At 41.7% G+C, this 19,007-nt stretch overlaps 1 protein-coding gene across 5 annotated transcripts in view; it reads left to right on the plus strand.

Moving 5' to 3' along the window:
* Positions 1 to 19,007, plus strand: part of AMOT (angiomotin) — an 84,405-nt gene that overhangs the window by 19,241 nt on the left and 46,157 nt on the right. The window contains exons 2-3 of one of the 5 annotated variants that reach the window (XM_048863951.2): positions 2,898 to 3,331; positions 17,348 to 17,509. The gene's annotated coding sequence lies outside the window, so the exon portion shown is untranslated. Of the gene's footprint in view, positions 1 to 2,268; positions 3,341 to 17,347; positions 17,510 to 19,007 lie in introns of those variants that run through there. The other 4 variants (XM_048863954.2, XM_075132492.1, XM_048863953.2 and 1 more) reach the window with 4 other exon arrangements.

Here is a 19,007-nt window from a genome sequence, read left to right on the forward strand (position 1 = left end):
TTGTTATCTCAGACCTTGTTTGGATTGGGTATTTGCCCCGATTACAGGGCAGGGGTGCAGTGTACCCCTAGAACAGACAGGCGAAGAGGCTATTTGCACCAGTGGAGTGTATCTGTTTCAAGCTCTAGCACTGGTGTAGATAGCAGCTTTGCCTGACTATGCTAGAGGTTTGCACAATTACAACTATACTAATGGTTGTGGTATTGCCAATCCCAAATGTTGAAAAACCATGAGGCAGGGCCCCCAAAATAATGAGATTGGATTAATAATAATGAGATTTGGAAATATTACGTTTTGGGTTCTTTTTCTTTGTCTTCTGTTTTTGAAAGGCACGGTGAGGACTATGTTTTCAAGCTTAACTCTGCAACCGGGATGGCTAGAAAGAAGCTTCCTTAGAATTTCACCTTTCCTTTCCTTTTTTTTTTTTAAAGTTAATCACATGATTCTAGGAGCTGAGATTTTAAGAAAAAAACAAATCATGAGACTTCATAAAATCGTGAGAGTTGACAATATTGTGGTTGTATTTGGCACAAATCTAGAGAAGGCATGGAGCATACACTCTTCTCAAATCTATCATTCAGGTGCAATTCTGGGACGGCAATGGGGGTTTTAGACGCTCAGAACTTACAGGTTTGGGCTCTGGAAGAATATTTAACAGTTTTATTTTTGAGTAAAACAGTTAGTACAGGGGACTCCTCCTTTAAAGTGTCCTCCTTAAATGCACTTACCTGATTTTCATGTATTTAGTCATCATCTGTTTTTTCCACGCTTTCAGTTATTTTCTGCATGTTGTGTAAATTGGAGTTCTCATTTAGCTGTGCTGAATTGACTTGATGTTTTCAAAATGTGGGGCCTAATCCTGGAAACACTTAAGCATATGACTGACTTCATCCAAGTGACTTGTCCCACTGAATTCATGCTGATTTTCCTTCTGCATTGAAGTAAGGCTAGATTAGGCCTAATGAACCCAGATCAATATATATTTATTATTATTTCATTATTTATTAAATATCAGTGAATAAGAACTGCACAAATGCACCTACGCAAGAACATCCCTTGTTTTTACATCACAATTACTTCCCTACCTCACATGGATGTTGTGAAGCTTAAAGTAATATTTATAAAAGCACTTTGAGATCATTGGATGAAAAGTGCAATGATATGTATTTTATTTATTATTATGTAATTTTACATACAGTGGTTTTTGTATAAGTATGTAAACAAGTATATATAATATTTATATATAAATGACTATATTCATGAAATATATTATATTTATATATTCAAATATATGCTTCAAGCTGTAACATTTTTACAGCTTGATATTTGTAGTAACATTTTTACAGCTTGATATTTGTAGTAACATTTTGAGATCATTGGATGAAAAATGCTTTATAATAGTGTTTTTCATCCAGTGGTCTCAAAGTGTATCGAGTTGTAAAAATATGTTACAGCTTGAAGTATATATTTGACAATATATAAAAAAATAAATAAAACACATAGTAATCACACTTTTCATCCAATGATCTGAGTGCTTTTACATGTATCAAGTGGTTAAATATTTTATAGCTTACAGTATATATCTTAATATCTAAATAGGATTGTGTAAATAAACTCATATTTATAGAGAAATCATAGGGCCAGAGTATGCATGAGCAGTGCACAATGATATGCAGTTAAGGAGCTCACAGTGCTTTTCACCTTTAAAGCCCTTTACCAATATGAACCAATTAGCCACTACAGATAAAAGGCCAACTATTACACTACAAAGTTTGCGCACACATTTAACTTGATTTTCTTCATTCGAATTGCAAGCAAGCTGATTCAGGTGACCAAGGTGAAACAACAATATCCGATCTCTGGTGCTATCAGCGCTTCCAATTTGTTGAAAGGTATTTTAAGGAATTCAGGAGAGATGCTTGGTTCTATTTTCCCCCCTTCCTCCTCAAGATTAAAACAGGTTTTTAGCTGCTTCTTCAGGGGGCTGTAGTTCTTCACTAGATGTCATTTTCCTTACAGAATTTCCTGCAGGGGCACTGAGTCCTCGGTACACCTCTCCTGAGACGAGAGGTTCAGACTTAAATCTCCCTGCTGCTCCAGCAAGAATACAATAGAAGCTTGTCTTGGGTTTCTGGGTTTTTTTAAACGTGTGTGGCGTGATGGACAAGCCAGTCAGCCAACAGAAAACTGCACCGAAGATGGAGCTGTCCAATAGACATAAAAAGAGTGGCTGGGAAGGCTTTCCTTCTCTCCTGGCTCCTCCCGCAGTTCTACAACATGCTGAAGTTGCTCTTTCCAGTCTGGACTCTGTTCAGCTAAACTTTCGGAGGGATTTTCCTTTTGGGTGTCTTGATGATGAGGCTCCAGCAGCAGGGCTGCAGTGTGGCTTGGGAAGGCTGCTGCTAGGGGGAGCTGGAGGAGGTGTGCTTCCTGCATTCTTCTCATAACATACTCGCACAGCCCCAGCGGGAATCCAGGCTAGGGGAGAGACCGAGAGAGCGTCGGAAGAAGGAAAAGAGAAGAGAGACGCTGCTTGGGCTTGATCTCTTTTTGCAGGATATTCTCCTCCCCAGCCATGTTTTCCCATTAATGGGAGATCAGTCCCTGAGGTCTGGGGAGCTCAGAAACCTGTTTGTGCAGAAGGCACATTTTAAAAAAAGAAATACTTTGTGTGTGAGAGCAATTCATTGAGATCAGTAACTTTCCTCCGAGGCCGGAATGCAGTGGTTGGATGGCCGCTTTTCCCTCCCTGGGCAGAGGGGGACCGGAGTTTCCTGTGCAGTTCTGGGCTTGACAAGCAGAATTTGTACTTAGCAAATTGCACTGGGACGGAGGAAACTTTTGAAGTTCTGTTCTCCTTTTTGCCATTCTTAAATAAGCCACATTCTTTCTTCCAGGGAAACCAGGCACGTCTGATCGGTCTGCAGTTGGATTTTTTATACGTCGATCCTGATTACTTGTATTAAAAAAAAGTCGAGCCATAAATTCGGCCCACAGAATCCCCCCCCCCCCAGCAAACTATTATTTTTGCAATTAAAGAAGTTCTACCCTCCTCCCGCCTGCTTTATCGACACTGAGAATGAAGGAAGGATCTGCAGTGAAAGCTCCCTGAAGTGCAACATCTCTGTCTCTGCCTGTGAAGCCAGCCTGTTGAATCGTGTACTGCAGCCACCTTTCCTCCTGAATCCAGTGTTTCGCCCTTTACTCCCTGGGGTAAAAAGAGCACAAAGTGAAAATTCTGTTGGCAGCAAGGCGTCCTTTGTGTAGCTGACCCAAAGAGCTACAAGAGAAAAAAGAGAAGAAAATCCTTTTGTCTCCAGCTCAAAAGTAGGTAAGAGAAGTAAGTGTTTATGGCACAGTGGAGCCCGCATTATTTGGGATAGCATAAACCTAGGCGTTAGATTTGCTCTCCTCTCTTCTGGTTAGTTTCTTTGTCCATCACTGTGGTGTCTGAGAACCTGGGGTCATTATTTGACCCGTCACCTCCTGCAAATATTTGAGCCTAGCCTTGCAAAATTGTCATTAAAAGTGCAGCAATGACATTTTGCTTGCCCTGGGTGACTGGGCAAGTAGAATTTTGCAAGGCTGGCTTAAGTGAGGTTGCTCGCTGCTCTCGTTCACGGCAGCGGTGTTTGTCGTTTTCTTCCACTGCTGTGGCAAAGTCTGAATCTACATTTCAAGATTTTCTGCTTTTCCGATTTTACAGAGAAATACCCAGGGCTCAGTGTGTGTGTGTGTGTAATCTTGGCTTCCATACCGTATCAAGATTTCTTCCTGCTGCATTGAAGCTCTAGTTATGTATGAAGTGTTTAATTAAAGTGTTTTATTCTCTATTGTGCTTATCAAATATAAAAATGTCGGTCACCAATACACAGAGTGCGTGTGTACGAATGTATAACCATGTATTATTTAGTGAGCATGGTTGGTGAACTTGGCGCTGTACTGAACCTATGGGTAGTTGGGAGCTGTGCCTCTAGGAAGTTTCATTCTAAGATGAACAGTTCTGTATGGTCATGCACAGAGAATGACCAGATGAAGGCCCAGTCTCCTAGCAGGGCAACACACCTTTTGTGGCAGGCTGTTTTCTTTAGTGAGTTAGTGTTAATTCGCAAAAAGAAAAGGAGTACTTGTGGCACCTTAGAGACTAAGTCTTCTGCAGTTTCCACGGTATGCATCCGATGAAGTGAGCTGTAGCTCACGAAAGCTCATGCTCAAATAAATTGGTTAGTCTCTAAGGTGCCACAAGTACTCCTTTTCTTTTTGCGAATACAGACTAACACGGCTGTTGCTCTGAAACCTGTTAATTCACAGCGCACATATTGTGGTTTCGCAAAAAGAAAAGGAGTACTTGTGGCACCTTAGAGACTAACCAATTTATTTGAGCATGAGCTTTCGTGAGCCACAGCTCACTTCATCAGATGTGTACCGTGGAAACTGCAGCAGACTTTATATACACACAGAGAATATGAAACAATACCTCCTCCCACCCCACTGTCCTGCTGGTAATAGCTTATCTAAAGTGATCAACAGGTGGGCCATTTCCAGCACAAATCCAGGTTTTCTCACCCTCCACCCCCCCACACAAATTCACTCTCCTGCTGGTGCTAGCCCATCCAAAGTGACAACTCTTGTGGTTTGTCTGTGAGAACATTTCACGTGCTTTTAATTTTTCTTCTCCCTCTCCACTACACCCACCTTCGCTTCTTCCAAAACTCTGTGTCATGTCCACAGAAGCCTCTGTGAGATTCTACCCGGACTATACCGGAGTGCTCTTATCCATGGAGGCTTCTTGTTCCATGTTGAAATGTGAAGTGTCTCCATAAGACAGGTCTGGCTGCTTCTGAGGCATTCCCTGTCTCAGTGCCAGGTTCTTCCCCACTGTGTGGGTTTTCCCTGAGGATAACGCAGGAAATTCCAAGTTTTGGCTTGCAACATTTCCTTCACTATGTCCTTTTCTTTCTGGAGGGGTGGGGTGTGGAAGGGGAGTGGGAAGAGCCTCCTATTCTACCACCGTAGAAGGGGCAATTGTCAGTGTCCTCTAAATCGGTGGATCTCCTAAGATCTGCAGAGGCCTTGTGTCTCTGCTTAGCTACCCTGTGACAATGTACCTTCACATTAGCTGACCCGGCTTTTCAAGGAAGCAGCATCAGCATCGATGCCTGACTGGAAATTCAGTTGCAGATCTGTGGGGTGCAGAGTGAAGCACACTGCAGAGTGTGACTGCTGCTGTTCTCCACTTCTGCCACCTCATATTTATTCTGGTGATCAAGGCTCCCTACCCCTAAGCGCTGAGTCAGGTCCCAGGAAGCATGCTATAGAGCAGGGGCTGCTTCCTCATTTCCAAAGTAGGAAGTGACATTGTTGGCTCTTTCTGCTCATGGAAATGGAGCAAAGAATATTGCCCTTTGCCAGCCTGGCAGTCTAGTGACTGTGAATTGAATCTGTGGTCCACATGTAGTGTAGAATGTGATATCTGAGCCACCAGACCATACTCTTACTTTTGATTTGAATGTATAAAATCTCACTAGAATATAGTATACTTAAAAGGGCAGCTGATTTGGAAGTACTTAAGGTCAGAGGATCACATTCCATAAGTTACTAGTCTGGAAAGGCTATAGCATGAATGTTTGATCCATATGGAAAGAGTTGGTAAGTACTTTTATCTCTACCCCACCACCTTCCAAAGATACTATATAGTGAAAGTGCCTTTGGAGAATTGTCTTTTTACAACTTCTTTATGCTGAAGTGGGTTATATGGCAATACTTCTATGGTATTTTATTGGTGAATTTCCATGGAGTTCCCATGGTGGTATATATGCCATCCACATTAATATTCAAGGGCACTAATGTTTTTAAATGCAAAATGACTTGCGATGCACAAGCACTTAATGTTGGCTTTAACAATTTATGCACTCATTGCCACCTGGTAGGGATCTTTCCAGAATAAAGAAGATTTATGATTGTAAATGAAGGCTTGAATTATGTACTTTCAGATGTACCCTGACTAACGCAAGCCATTCGCTTTGTAAAAGAATATTAAGACTGAGTGGGAGTACAGAGAATTAAATGTTTTTCCTCCTCCCCATCCCCCACGTTCCATATAAACGGACTGACCATTTTCATTTCGTATTTAATAGTAGGGCTGCAGTGTTTCACTGCCAAGCATTCCTTACCATGCTGGTGAAATTGATGATTTTTGGATTGCAAATGTTCTCATCCCATTTTTTTCTCCCTGTGAAGCCAGTCTAGAAATAATGAGTTTCTTAATGGGGATGTCTTAATGGGTCGCTGTGCTCTGTGTTTGTACAGTGCCTAGCACAAAATAAATAATAAAGTAGAACTTTCACATTTCACAACATAATCATAAATATATAAAACTTCTACTCCTCAATAAGGCTTCCATTTTTTTTTTTTAACATTGGGAAATATTTGACATTGATTCAGGGCACTGATATCTTAAAAAATAGTGATGCTGCTTTATTCCCGATAATCAACTGAAGTTGACGGTCCAATGGCTTTTGTCCGCTAATTTAAAAATATTGTTTAGCTGTGAGTGTACCTACCTGTTGATACCTTTTTAGGGCACGCTGCTGGCTCTCAATTCTTTATTCTGTTACGTTGATGGCTTTTAAAGGCGTCATTGATTTTACCCCAGTGAAAGTACAACTGTTCCTCAGTGTTAAGATTTTGCATTAGAATTTGGTTTAAATCAAAAAGCCTGAGTCTGAACACCCATGAACATAGAGATTTTGGATCTGGAGCAGAATGCTGTTTGGCTTTGGGCCATGCGCAAATTTATAAAGGAAAAGCACATCCTTGTTCTTGGCATAAGGTTCTAGGCTTGTTCCCTCTTTAAATAATAATTTAAAAATAAGCAGGAGACCGTCTTTTGACACCCTCACCGCATCCGAACTTTAATGGTACATCCTGTTTTCATGGACTTTTGGTACTAACGGTAGATATTCATTGATTGGGGAAGTCTCTTGGAAGATTTTCTAAGGGTAGTAGTTTTACAGAGTGTTTCTCTTATTGTGGATGGGAGTGGAATGTTCTCTGTTGCTAGTGTTTGCTGCTAGGTATGCCCCTTCCATGGAGACCAAGTGTTTGTAATATTGTAAGAACAGCCATGCTTAGTGACTGGCAATAAGGTAGAAGGCTCGCCCGCTCCGTATAGCCAGTTGGAATATAATGAGGATCTGACTCTCTTGGCTGTTCAGATAAGTGTTCCAAATTGCCCATTGCTGTAGGTATGAAGTGCCATTAAGCAGTAGAGGATTTTCCAAAACAATTCAATCCATTGTGCAGGGTTGCTGGAACAACTTGTATAGTGGGGAAGCTGAGAGCCATTGAACCAAACTGTAAACCCTGTATGTAATGGAAACCTCTTCAAGACAGGGGGTGCAGCAGCACCCCTAGTTCCAGCATCTATGCCATTGTGTTAAATCTGGGCCACGATGCTTCTGCAAATTGGCAAGTTTCGTGTTACCAAGAATTTTGTGTGTCTTATTTGGTCCAATTTGTGGTTATTTTCTCAGGTGGACTTTCATCTGTCTCTCTTACTTGCTTTCCCCGTTATAGGGCATTATCACTTTTGGGGTTGAGCTTCTCCATAAGGTGCTGAATTCCCCTCTTCCCCTTCCCCCCCCAGTATTCATTTAATCAGCTGAAAACTGTCTTTAGATCAGTGATACTCAGATTGAGCCTGGGGAGCCGCAAGTGGCTCTTTAATGTGTCTCCTGTGGCTCTTTGCAGCACATGATATTAAAACATTGTGATTTAATTATTAACCAATCAGGATGCTTTTACTTTGTTATTGACCAATTGTAGTTGATAAAATAATAATACTGGTCAGTCATTTTGCTGTGAGAATAATATATCTAGTAAATGAAACAATGAATTCACACTACTGTGGCTCTTTTGGGTAATGTTGATTGCTAATTTGGCTCCTGAACCACTGAGGTCTGAGCATCACTGCTTTAGATCAGGGATTTTCAAACTTCATTGCACCACGACCCACTTCTGAGAAGAAAAATTACTACGTGACCCCAGGAGGGGGAACAGAAGCCTGAGCCCGCCCAAGCCCCGCTGCCCTGGGAGGTGGGGCCGAAGCTGAAGCCCAAGGCTTCAGCTTTGGCCCCGGGCGGTGGGACTTGGGCTTCAGCCCTGGGTCTCAGCACGTCTAAGCCAGCCCTGGTGATCCCATTAAAATGGGGTCACGACCCACTTTGGGGTCATGACCCACAGTTTGAGAACTGCTGCTTTAGATCATTGTCTTTTGTGAGAGAGGAGGCAAATGGCTTTCTTATGAATCCAGATTGGCGGCATGATTCACTAATTTGTTAAATTCCTATTCAGAGTAAAAGAGAGAGCATCCCAAAGCTGCTTTGGAATGCAGTGCCAGCCAGCTACATAGAGTGAATCTATTGCAGGCCCGGTGCCGCGGAGATAGTTTCAGTTCTTGTAAAAATATTTGGTTCATGCTTCAAGTATCTCTAGACTGGATTTACCACTTAGATTGACAGTTTGTCTGTACGAAAATGTTGCAGTTAAGTGTATCAGAAGACACCATAAAACTGTAATATTTCTGTAATATTGCATGTAACTCAGCCTTGCAAAACTGTCATGAAACTTTTAACAGCTCAGGCAAAGATCTCCCAACCCCCGCCCATGGGATGACAGGAAACAATAAAGCAAAAGAATCAAAGACCAATTAAAGTTTAAGTCTGCAGTATAATATTTACTTTTCTTGTTTGTTAAACCCCTCCAAGCAAGTGGAGTTTTGCAAAGCTGTTGTAATTTTTCTTTACTTAGACACCCAGCTGTATTTTCTAAATAATAACTTATTAAATCTTACCTGTGTAAATGTGTTGTGTATATTGATGGCCATTGAAGTGCGAACCAAACAGTTGGCTTAAGTGAGAGATCAGAGAATGAAGAATGAATGAGTGGCTCTGATCTGGTAGAGTTAATGACTGATATATTTTAAAAATAAAAAATAAATAAGCAAACAACTCTTTCCCTGAGCAGTGGAGAAATATAGACTGCCTTGAAGCTTGTTTCTAAAATCTGGTATTAAATGTGGTGTTTGCTGTGATGGGTTTAAGTGGGCAAGGCCTGGGTGCTGGAGCCTTGCACAGTGATGTAGTGCAGGAAGTCAATGCTAGTTAGCCACCTGTAATAAAATCTAACATGTCATGTTGTGGTGAGCAAGTCATGTATTGCCAGTTTGGTGATGAAAACGTAAGTGCCCTCTCCGTGTTTACAACAGCCAGATCTTCACGTGTTTTCCTTAATGGTCCAAAGAGTTCTTCTGCATTCGCTGTCCTGCAGAGGATGCTCAGCTATAAGCAGGGCCATTCAGATCTCTGTAGCCTTTTTTTTTTTTAACTTCTAGTTCCCAGGATGACTCTTGTCTAATTTATCTCTGAGTAGCAAACTTCTGGTTAAAAAACAGAAGAAGCTGTTTAATACTGTCTGAGATTCTGAATCATTTATGACATATGCATATAAGCTTAAATCACAATTCTGTTTTAGAACAAAATATGTGAAAATCATGGGGAGCTTGGTTTATGTTTTGGTTGTTTTCCGTGCAGCCACTGTTAATGCATATAATACACCAATAATTGTTAGAACATAAAACTAGGACGTTGCTTATACTAGACAAGTACACTGATTTAACTAAATTGATTTAAAAATCTATCTAGTCAAACTGGTGCAAGCCCTTTAATATGAAGACACTTAAATCAGTTTAACTCTTGCTTTAAATTGTGTTGGTAAACTATGGACCTTAAGTAAATGGATGTAAAACAGGTGTATTTGATTTAATAGTCCCTTCATCAGTATTTGCATGTTTATACTGAATTTATTTTAATAACCAATTCTAATTAAACTGGTACAAGTTTTGTGTGTAAACAAGGTCTCTGATTTTCTGTGTCCTTGAGCAAAGTCACCTAGGCCAGATCTGTGTTTAAAAGGTTTGTTGATATAACTATACTGGCAAAACCTCCTAGTGTAGATGCAGCCTATACCAACAAACAAATCCTTTTGCTAGCATTGCTTATACCAGTTCCCTGAGCAAAGTAAGTATAGCAAAAGCAAGTTTTTGCTGGTATAACTGCATCCTCTCCAGGGCTTTTGCCAGCATAGCTATATATTGTTGAAAAAAAAATCACTCCCCTAACTGGCATAGCTATACTGGAAAAATATTTAAGTGTAGATCAGCCCTAACCACTCAGCACTGCAGTTTACCCATCTGTAAAATGGGTACAATAATATTCCTTTTTCCTGGGGTTTTGAGACTTAATATTCATAAAGTACTTAAAAATGCAAATCACACATCATTATGATGAAAGAATAATGCATACCAGTTTTAAACTGCTCTGACTTTTTAAACATTGATTAAACAGGATCTTGAGCCAGCTTTCCATTAATTTAAAAAAAAAAAAGCTTTGCAGTTCACCTCATACCACTGGTAGCACATAACAGGCCTCTCTGTGACCTAGGTTTGTCTCAGTACTACCACAACCGAGCCTGGTTATAGTCCCTCAGGAGGAGGATTGGGTCATAGTTTCTCAGAAGGAGGTATTTATAATCTGTGAGGCTCATGAATAATTAAAAAGTTATCAATATTTAGCCATTGGATAGAAAAATATGTATTTACTTGGCTTCTTTCTGCAAATAAAAACCTGAAAAAATGAAGGGCCAGATTCTGATACCCACACTCTGCCAGTAGCCATTTCACTTCAGTATGACTGTTTGTGGAACAAAGTGCCTCTCAGCATGAAAAGGGCTTTTAGAATCTGGCCCTAAACAAGGCTAGAGCTGTGATATATGGGCAAAATCCAGGGAATTAATTCTTTGCTAACATCAGGCCATGGTTAAGTTTTTTTTCCCTTATCCGCTGCAAGTTTTTATTAATATTAGAGATCTGCATTAACTGAATTATTTTGGCATGTCTTAACTGACATATCAGGAAAAACTACCTAAGAATAACATGCAACATAAATCTCTGGCTAGGTAATGCATTTCTATGTTCACTTTGTCTTATGCTATGGGAATTAATTCAGCTTTTTAAAATGTAGAAGTTGATTCCAACCTTTTTATCTAATGCACAGCTTAACATTTTGATCCTATTTATAGGGACAAATGAACCACCCTAAACATTTTTCTCAGTCTTGATAATGCAGATGAAACTGGTTTGTGTGTTTTGAAGATTTTATTTTAACCTCACATGGTTTTCATTATCTGAGAATGCAAAAGAGAGGCCTGGACTAAATCAGCAAAGGAATGGAGAAACCACACAATGAAATGAAAATGCGGCCGACGCATACTTGGGATATTTGTGGGATGGGGCTGCTGAGGACAGAAGCCCATTGCTGCCTGAGTACTGGCAGCAGTAAGGAGTCAAGTGTCTGTAAAAACAAAACTAAATGTTGAATTCAAAAGGCTGTTTGGGTTTGACAATTCACAAGGCTGCTCTAAAAAACTCAAGAGTTGTTGAAGTCAGTGAAGTTCAGCAAGAATGAATTTGGCCTAATATATATTGATAAAATTCACCAATGACCTTAATGCGATGTAAGGCCTGGTCTGTATTGGAAAACTTGCACTTTCTAGTGTAACTGAGTCTATTCAAAACTGATCTAGTTATATCATGCAAACATCTATGGTCGAATCCTGGTTCTATGCAAGTCAACAGTAAAATTCCCATTGACTTCAGTGGAGTCAGGATTTCACCCTAGATGTGCAGGAATTACTATGTCTCTTGCTAAACAATAGTCTCCCCTGGAGTACATTGCAACAGCTGTGTAAGAGCACACCCCAAAGTCAGTAGATCTTGCAATTTGACCAAGATATCAGGAATAATGCCCCTTACCCATTTGATCAACACTGTTGAGTTTGGGTTTCCAGTACTGCTGGAGAACCTTTAAATCCCTTAACACCTCTTTTTACTGAAATATTTAAAAACAAGCCCAGGAAACATTTCCATTTATACTGGATTTTGTAAAGCATTTCCTGCTTCATTTTTATAATAAAAAAACTAAATTATATTGGGCTAAAATTACTTGATAAGGTCCTTGTAAAGAAATGGATACTTTCTTTATGATGGAAGAACAGGAATTGGGAGTAGGGGTGAGGTCTTTTCACCTCTCCTTCAGGCTCCTGAGGAGCCTCTTACCCTCACTGATGATATGACTCAACTGTTATTAGGTCAGTGCAAGTAAGGTTTTCACTCAGTGCTTTCTGTTCAGGCTTGCCAAGCTTTACTTTATTTCCTTCTGACCTGCTTCCAATATGGTGAGCAGGTTGGGAGGGTATTTAGCCACTGTACGATTCTTGTCAACATGGTACTTGAGAGTTGTATCAGTCGCTAGAACTATGATAGATCTACCTAGATTCCTGAGCCCCTTGCTGCAGTAGAATGCCTGATGATCTAATGCTAAAAGCATGTGTCTAATTTGCGTGGTTCCAAGTGGCACTACTTCTTGGTTTTAGCTAAAAGGAGGAAGTTTTCCTCTTTTGTGTGATGACTCTGTCCCTTTGGTATGAAGATGTGTAATGCTGGCGCGATACATGCACCTGCTGGTTGCCGCACCTGCAAGATCACCTGAGACACCGTCAGCAAACACAAGCAACTGAGAAAGGAATAATTGAATCTAAGCTAGGGAAGCACATGTTAGGCAACAAATTTGCTTTGGTGGCGTTTACCTGTGGGCTCTATACTTTGAAATTTAATTGGGAACAGTTGTGCTCTGTTCAGAAGCAGATGGTAAAATATTATCAGAACTCTGGGGACTTGTGCGTCCATGCCTCTGGGGTTTTGGGTATTGGAGCCAGAGGGCATGCATACCTCTAAAACCTTTATTCTCAAGGGCAATCCTTCCATATATTCTCCCCTCTCCTCCTTAGAAAGGGTTGGAGTACAGTTAAGAATGCTTAGTTATAACCTGCATCAGGAGCGCTGGAATCTTGGTAGAAGTGGGGGGAGGGGGGCACAAGGCCCCGCCTCTGTGGCCCCGCCTTCTCTATCGTCCCATTTCCTGCTGCTCCTCTTCCCCCTGAGGCTCTGCCCCTTGGCCAGGCTGAAAAAAGTTGGAGCCGGGTGGTGGTAAACTCGGGGACCCTCCAACTATCCTGGGCCAGGGGCCCAAGAGCAGCCCCTAGCCCTTTTCCCTGCCACCTGGACCCGAGGTGTGCCGCCCAGGACAGGTGGAGGGTCCAGGGCTCCCCACAGCGTCCCTGGCTCCCTGGCCTGGCCAGGAGGTGGGGCCTTGCGGGTAAGAGGAACAGGGGTGGGGCCAATGAGAGCGGCCCGCACTGGAAGGAGGCTGGCGCTGCGGGCAGGGACCTGATCAGCTCCTCCATCATGAAGCACAGCAGTCCCTGCTTGCCCTGCTTTGTGCCTGCCCAAGGCTTGCAGTTTGTGGGGGGGAACGTGGCCCCCTACCACCAAACTATGCCCATGTTAAAAAGTGGGGGGGCCATGGCCCCTCCATTCTGGCACCCTGACCTGCATCATTCATTAAATGGCTCGATGTCCTCACCCTCATGAACCCAACATTTCCAGCCACTTCAAAGGGTGTGTTTGTGTGTGCACACGTGTGCAGTAACTGCATTTCCAGGTGGCCTGAAGGTTGTAAGGGCTACTCGTGTGAATAAACAATTGCAGGATTGGGCCCCTGTTTAGGCTGTATGGAAAGGGGAAGCTTGTTTTCTCCGTTACAGATCACTCAGAATGTGAGCTAGTCTCTGCTTTTACCCAGTCCTGTCTAAGGTATCTGTTATGCTTCATGGCCCCTCTTTATCTAAGCACTTCTAGAGATACCTTTTAATTTCTGACACAGTCCAAGACCGTCACCTTCACACTAAGCATCTCCTCACCATTCTCCTGGAACCGACAAGGGCAAGCAAAGACCTCTGATGCCACAGAACTTTACAGCTGCCTATTAAAGTGTGTTTGACAGAGAGCCAAACTGTATCTGCTCCTGCCAGCCTGGGGGAGGGTCTGGATCATATCTACATTTCTAAAGAAATAGACCATAGCACCATCCAGCAAAGCCATTAGGCTACTTGGGAATGCTGTTATTCTCCACTTTGAAGTGGCTGGAAGTGTGGAGCTTGTGAGTCCATAAAGCCATTGGACTATATTTTATTTGTATGGATGGTACAGGATTGAGTATTAAAACTGAATGTGCTTAACTGTACTTCAGCCCTTCTGAGGAGGACATGGAGGAGGTGAACCTGTTTTTATCCCACCTGATGTGTTCGCTAATTAGCTTCTTGGCTAAGCAGTAATTCAGGGCAAGTGTGTACAGGTTGCATTCACAGGGAATCTTACATTCCACTTACTTTCGCAAGCAGAAAAGAGATGCGTCCTTTCACTTGTGTTCTTACTGCTGCAGTCAGTCCACGCAGGGTAATATGTAGCTATATCATTGTAGTCATTCATCAATAGTGGTGAGTATTTCATTTGTCAGTTTATTTTCATAATGCAGCCTGTGGAATTCACCTCAGGTGGCCCCTTGCAGCAGAACTGTACTCTAGAACGGAATCTTTCTTTGTAAAAAGTGTTTCTAGCCTTTATGGTTGGGAAGAAAACGACTTTGCAGGCTATCTGAAACAGTAAGCGTGAGTGGCCCCATTCATCTTAATGGTTAAGCCTGAAACCTAAAGTTGACCATTTAAATGGCAGCATGAACTAGTTCACTGCCAATCATTTTGGCATAGGTATCATATAATGTGATTATGCCCAAACTCCAGCCTCCCATGCCTTTCCAGGTGCCAAAGCCTCTGGCCTCCCCTTGACAACTTGCAATGCACTTCTGTGTTTTCAGTGCAGAAAACTTTGGCACATGGAAAACTGAAAATATTGGGGGAGCGTAAATAGAATTTAGTATCCAGATAAATAACACATAAGCTGCAGTACTGATTGTACTGATCATTTTCATGTTTAATTACATAAAAACCTCCATTTAAGTGGCTCTGCTATAGAATTTCCAGCATTCCGCACAAGAGCGCTGCAGAATACAAGGATCTTCCCACACAAGCAATTTGCCCAAGGCCCTCTTTGTGAGTGATAATTAAATAAGGTGTAGCTAATAAAGTTGGGTCAGCAATAACATTGCTAACACCTGGAGTTTCAAGAAAGCAGGATCTATTGGCTAGAGCATTCCCATAGTATAACTGGATTCGCCTCTTGTCCCAGTTTTCCAGGGATGGTTCCTAATTTGGGCCCGAAGTACAGGTGGATTATTTAGTGTTCCTTAATCACAGATGGAATTTTTTTTTGAAGTGGGATGTGGTCTTTTTTGTTCTATTGGATCAATGCAAGAAGTTAGTGCTGTGTTGAGGTAAAAGAGTGTGTGTGAAATAACTGCGGAGATACTTAGCACTTCTTTACTCTTTCAGGAATATTAGAGGGCGTTAGACACACACAGAGATTGAATTGCTCTGTTGAGAAATCTTTTAAATTGAGAAGCAGGATTTATGGAATTCTCCCTCAAATGACTTTGCATTTTAACAGGAAGATACAATCCACATTTGCCCACTTGACACCAAAGAAGTACTGTAGTTGGGTGGAAAGACAACATCATATTACATGATAAAAGCCTTTTTGTGTTCTCATAAAAAAGGTTGCTTTGGGCAACTTTGTAAAAAGTGAGTTAAGGATGATATTGGTATGAGTGGGACTAAGGATCCTTGAACTTAAGTTGGGTAATACTGGGAAAAGAGGCTGGAAGTTGCTCTAGCTATCTGCTATCTTAAAGCCTGGGTTTAAAGGATCTCTTGCTGCATATTTTTGGCAGCTGTTTTCAATATATCCCTCTCAAGTTAAGTCACTTGTTAAGAATTTGACATTAGGTGTTAGTTCTTAGCCACCATCTTGCATGTAATACACCACACAAAACAAGCTTGTTCCATAGTTAGATATTGTTCATATGTATTGAAATTGCTGATGATACCTTAAGTAGTTAACTTACAGACCTGAGATCATTTCTTTGGGTGTGGATGTGTGCTGTAATAAGACTGAGACAGAAGCATTCATGTCTGCATTCCTTCACTGCATCTGTTGACTTTATTTTTTGAAACATTCCAGGAAATCATGTTAAATTATATACCTCAATGACTGACTGACTTTTTTTTTTTGCTTGCTTTATTTTGTTTTGTTATAATTGTCTGTTCCTAAAATACGTAAGTGCTGTGTATACTAGTATGTGCCACTTCCTTTGCATGATTCACTCCCTCTTCAGAGATCCTAGTTTATTAGTCGATTTAACATCTCTATTTGAGAGTGTCAAGAACACACCTAGGAATTTATGTTCAATTTCATTTTATATATATATATATATAGGGGGAGTTTTATATCGATATAAATGTAGAAGTTTGATCTGATTTTTGTCTCCCTCTAGTTTCAAAGATATTAAAATATTATTTTAAATTGCTGCAGTGCTTTTCATCCTAAAGGGCAAAGGATGATGCTAAAGAACAGGATTTTGGAAGTAGATCTGGGCTCCGCCATATACTTCTGCTAGACCAGTGGTTCTCAAAGCCGGTCTGCCGCTTGTTCAGGGAAAACCCCTGGTGCGCCAGACGGGTTTGTTTACCTGCCACGTCCGCAGGTTCAGCTGATCGTGGCTCCCACTGGCTGCGGTTCGCCGCTCCAGGCCAGTGGGGACTGCGGGAAGGGTGGCCAACACGTCCCTTGACCCACACCACTTCCCGCAGCTGCCATTGGCCTGGAGTGGCGAACCGCGGCCAGTGGGAGCCACGATCGGTAGAACCTGCGGATGCGGCAGGTAAACAAACCGGTCTCGTGCGCCAGGGGCTTTCCCTGAACAAGCAGTGGACCAGCTTTGAGAACCACTGTGCTAGACCAGTAGCAACTGTTCCTCACTTTTCCCATCTAAAAATTGGGATAATTCTTACTTGCCTCACAGGGATGTTATGATGCGTAATTCATTAATGTTTGTAAAGTGCTTTGTGATCTTCTGATGGAAGGTACTATATTTATTATTGATGTGTGTATACAGTACCATTGAAAGGCAGCCATCAGGGCATCTTCAGCAGTTTAAAGAATTGGGGAGTTTTTATCACTGTTTCTTTTGAAGGCACAAATAGGACAGAACATGATTTAGCTACAGTTGTTCTCAAGGAAGAAAACTGTAATGATTAAGAAGTATCTGGAGTTAGATGTTGGGCAGTAGGATTTGTTCATCTCATAGGGTCTGAAATCTTTAGGTTCAGGAAAAGTGGGTAGTAGGTGAAGGGTTGGGGAGCATGAAATATTGACCAAGTTTTGTAACTCCTGATGTCCTCCAAACTGCTGGTTAAAATGTTCTTTCTCTTTCAGAATTTTTTGGGGAGTGAAGAGAGCATCAAGTGATCCCAATTACTGAAGGGACTGAAACCATTTGTGAGTGGAGATTTTGGACTTGCAGGCGGAAGGTCAGGTGTCCCCTCATGTAGCAGAACTGCTCCTCCTGACTGGGGAAGTCAAAGTGACGGAAATAAGGTACATGCCATAGTAGATATGATTTCAAAGAAGTGAAAATCCAGTGCATGTGTCAGTATCTGAATTCTCAGATTGTTGAAAAGGCTTTATGGAATAGGGTGTGTTCTAATTTTCTCTCTAGTAGACTCTGGAGAAGAGTCTTCTCTCTTGACAGTACATCATCGTAAGCAGTAGTTTGTGGCTGATATATCTACACTGTAAGCTGGCATGACAGAGCAGAGGAGGTTGGATGGACATGTAGATAAGACACATAATGAAGAATACTTCAGAAGAGTCAGGAGACCTGGATTCTAGCCCTGGCTTTGCCACAGACTGTCACTAAAAAAGCAAGCTACTTTTGCTCACACTTTCAAAAATGACCCTGGATTTGGGGTGCATCAATTCTTGCATGCCCAATAAGGGACATGTTGGGACTGGTTTTCAGAAGTGCTGAGTACTTGCAACTCTAATGGGAGATGCAGTGTCTTAGTCCCGTCTGACCACTTTGGCTCCCTGACCATCGAGCCCTTACTTAGTGCATGTCTACATTTACTGGAGGATCGATGCTGCGGCGATTGATGCATCAGTGGTCTTCAGACGTGCTAAATCGACAGCCGATCGCTCTCCCATCAACTCCTGTACTCCACCTGATCGAGAAGAGTAAGGGGAGTCGACGGGAGAGCGTCTCCTGTCGACGTCGCGTAGTGTGGATCCTGCGGTAAGTAGATCTAAGCTATGTGAATTTGAGTTACGCTATTCATGTAACTCAAATTACATGGCTTAGATCAACTTTTCCCTTTAGTATAGACAGAGTCTTCGTAAGTACTCAACATTGATCTATGAGTTTCTTAAATGATGTTCACAATGTTTTTCCTTTCAAACTCGGAGTCAATCTGATGATTCCTCCCCGTCCTCCTCCTCCTCCAGTGCCCTCACCACCCCTTCCCCCATAGTTGTGTGGTTGTAACTGATGTCATTTAGATGTCTAACTACTTTAATATGCATGTGTGTCAGGAAGTTAGATGTCTAAATGACATCACTTAAACCAGTATATAGTTGTTGGTGCAAAAGCGAGACTGGACTTTAAAAATCTGCCCTCAAACCTACAGCTACTCTAAAAAAATAACCATCTAGTCAGGCGTTCATTAGTTTACTTTAAATGACCCAAGTGATGGGGATTCTCATTTTTCACTCTGAGCATATAACTTATTTAGTGTATTTCTTGTTTTCTTCTTAAATTGAACAGATTACGTGCTGAGTTCCCTATTCTCTTCTTGGTCCTTGTTTACATGGCAAAAATGGAAACTGCAATTCAGCACTGTCAGGAATGGGTGTACAGTGTAGCTCAGTCATTTTACCACCATGTTGTGAATTATAGGTCTCCTTTTTGCCAATGATCAGCCTTCCTGTTTGGGGCATTCCGTCCATAGCCCTGCCACCTGCAGTCAGTGGAGTCTTCACCGCCTTATTAGGCAGGTCCTTCCAGTGTCTGACGGTCTTAATGACCCCCATTGTTATG

Source organism: Caretta caretta, chromosome 9 (assembly GCF_965140235.1).
Source record: "Caretta caretta isolate rCarCar2 chromosome 9, rCarCar1.hap1, whole genome shotgun sequence".
In the NCBI taxonomy this organism is placed as follows: Eukaryota; Metazoa; Chordata; order Testudines; family Cheloniidae; genus Caretta; species Caretta caretta.